Here is a 3,443-nt window from a genome sequence, read left to right as displayed (position 1 = left end):
CTCCAGTCTGTGCTGCCACCCCGCTCCCCTTCCCTCACCCTATACCATGCCCCTTCTCTTTCCTGGTGCTCTGAGCTCCACCTGCTCCCACTCTGAAGGCACCATGGACCCCTTATCAGAATTCTGCATTGCAATAGGTTGTTTTTAATCCTCCCCATATCTCCCTTATTTTTTCCTTGCCGAGCTTGCTGGGCTGTAATGTTTCCCTTCGTGTAATCCATCACAGACACAATGTCGCTTGTGCAAATTAAAATGCACCTCAGAATAATAAAAAAGGGGCTTTTTTTTTTTTTCTTCCTTCCCAGCAGCAGTTCCTCAACACAAACCATTTGTCTCTGGGAAGAAATTCAAGAATGTTAACCCTATGTGCTCCTGTGGGGTACACAGCACCTCCTGTGGGAACAACACTTAATGGAGACTTGTTCAGTGGAGCAAGCTGCCTTGTGTTGAGGACTTTACAGATAGCTGGAACTGTAACCCCCTTCTTTCCTCATGAACACATTGATGATAGGGTCCAGTGCAATGAATTAAAGGTCCTCCTCCACATCTGGACAAAGAGATACAACCTAGGAAAACTACATAACAAATCATGTGGTGCTCCACAGAACTCAAACAAATGGTCTTAGTTGAGCATTGTACATTGGGACCTTTAGAAAGAATCACAGGAAACTATTAGACTGATAAAAGAGTCACCTGCCTATCCCATACTGCTGTACAGTTCTGGAGGCTATCATTGGCCCCTGGGTCAGGCACTGGTCACTTGTTATTTAGAAATAAAGCTACAATGAACTGTTGGTGAATGAATTCCATCCTCGCCGAGACAGTGCATGTAAAAGGCTAAGTCAAGGGCAGGATTTTATTTCTTCCTTCTTTCATTTGGGAAGAGGGTGTGAATTTCTCCTCAGTGGCATATAAATTCTATGAAGTTAAATATGCATTTAAAAAATCCATTTTACGTGACAAGAAAGGTCCAGAATTGAACTGAAAGGTAGGCAGGTACTAGAGGATCTGAGTGCTTGTCCATAGAGATGCTGGGGCATTGCCCAGCCATCTAGACTGAAATTGCATGGCAGTAGCAGTGGGGACAGTGGGCCAAGACTGACTACACTCCCAGTGGAGGAGCACTGGTGGTTGGATAGAAGATGCCTCCATAAGGTCATTATTGAGAGTTAAGACATCTTTATGGTTTATGGCATAGGCTTTTGGTTATGGCTTAGGCTTTTATGCATCCTAGAATTTGCTTAGACACAGCTGAATGATTTTTCTTACTTCCCCAAACAACTGTTTCACCCCAGACTTTGACTCACATCACAGATGTTGTTTTATTTACAATCACAGTAAAGGGTCCCAGTGGGTCACCTCATACTCCAATAGGACCAGTATTCCTTATTCTCCAACTCCTCTCTTGCTCCCCTTTTTCCCATTCAGGAGCTTGCTAAGCTCTTCAGCGCGTTACCTTATTGGGAACTAACGTTAGCATTAGTGCAGTAGCACTTCCATGGATTTCCATGTCAGGCACAGGGTTTGAATCATCCACTTTGACCTGGGAAGAAAGTATGTCCTCAGAACAGGAGCTAGACTAAGCCACGCAGGATGCAGAAAAGACAGCTGGTGAGTGAGGGGGAAAAAAGGGCCAATCCCAGCATGAAAAAACTATTTAAAGCTTCAGGTCTCTGGCAGAGGAGATATCTTCATTGTTCTTCATCCTTATTTGGAATAACAAGGCCAGCAGTGGTTTGAGAAATGGGCATGTCTCCCACACTGGGGAAACGCACAGGCATGCTGAACGTCACCAGCTAGGTTGCCAGAGGAAGGTCTTCTCTCTTTGGGCTGGCATGATTTTGCCCTCACTAATTCCAGTGACCTCAGCCATTTTACTGTGTTGTAGAGGCTGGGTAGGTGGCTGGAATTCACTCTGCAGAGCAGCAAATTCTATTTCTATAATGTGTTTTGTCTCAGCAGCAAGGCTGCTCTGTTCTTCATGTTCTTCAGGGGTTCCAAACAAATGACATAAAATCCTGGGAGATTGTTCTTTTTCAATTTATTATTTTTCCAGTTCTTCCTACTGTGAATCTTGCTGTCTCCAAGCTTCATCCTTATATCTGAAAAGAATAATTCCAAGTTGGATCTCTGCTCAAAATTCTTGGTGCCAAAGAAATAGTGCTGTTTTCTTACAGTGTCATTGTCTTCCTTAATCTCCCTCTTATAATGCAAATCTTCTCATAATTCAAAGACCCACCAATTTTCTGGTAAGCTTCCTATTTCCAGTAGATGTAGAGAAGATTTTAATTCCTTCAGGCCTCATTTCCAAATGAAACAAGGCTTAAGTGATCACACTGTCTGTCTGTGACTGTCTTTATCTGTCTATATTTTTTCACTCATTCTTCACAATAACTTTTGAATTGAACCTCTCACCCCCAAATTAATTTACCTGAAAGACATGCAGAGATCTTAAATGTGCTAGGTACCAACAATTTCCCTGGACAGAGAAGACAATTTTTCAGTGTCTGCACTGAGTGGAAGTTTCCTAACCTCACCTTTTGTTAGATGGACAAAAGCCAGTCCTGCAAAAAGGGTGCATGAATGTCCTAGCTGTGGGAAAAGCTGTGATTGGAGCTCTCCTGTTTTTATATGCAGCATTGCAGATTCAGCACAAGACACAAATCCATAGGAAACTGGAATTCATTCATCCCACTGTTCACAAAGCTACTTTTAATGGGTTCAGTAGACGGTTTCAGGATTACCCTGACATGTTCAGTTCTACCTGATGTGGGAATTTGTGTGTTCCTTTCTATTGCCTTCTTGCAGGCTGGATTTGCATTTTCTGTTGTGTTTTGTCACATGGCACATCTGGTTCATGCCTGATGCCAAAGGCCTTTTCCACTGAATATTCACACTTTTCCCATTTTGTTTGTGTTCTTGAGCATAGAGTGTCTTTAGCAAAGCAATTCATTCTGTTTAAGTTTCTGTGTCCATGGCCACCCCTCACAGCAGGAGGAAAAGTAGCCAGTGGGCCTCAGAACCAAACCAGGATAAGCCCAAGTTGGTATTGCAGAGCCTTCTTGCTTCGTGGGGCCTCACAGAGTTGTTGTCTGCAGTGAGATGAGGAGGATGTCTACCCAGTTCATGGCCAGTCCGGTAATTAAGCATGTGGGTTGCTAGATGTTTCAGATCATATTGAGAGAGAGCATTTGCAAAACAAAGAGATGGGAAACAATATGGAGAGTAGGGAGATGTGAAAGCCTGTGTTTGAAGCCTTGCTGTGTTTGATCTTGGACTCTCATTTCCCTTAACAGCGTCTCAGTTTCCCCACATGCAAGCTAAGAACAGTAACAGCTATCTGTGTCTCTTGCCATTAGTGGAGGAAGATGAGATGAGGTTGTCAGGGGAAGAATCACCAAGTCTTGTTCCTGTTCTGTTAAAGACAACTGGAGTTTAGCAGG

The sequence above is a fragment of the Charadrius vociferus genome, unplaced genomic scaffold, assembly GCF_000708025.1.
Source record: "Charadrius vociferus isolate BGI_N301 unplaced genomic scaffold, ASM70802v2 scaffold14, whole genome shotgun sequence".
In the NCBI taxonomy this organism is placed as follows: Eukaryota; Metazoa; Chordata; class Aves; order Charadriiformes; family Charadriidae; genus Charadrius; species Charadrius vociferus.
The sequence above is the reverse complement of the archived record's forward strand: the minus strand, read 5'-3'. Positions refer to the sequence as shown.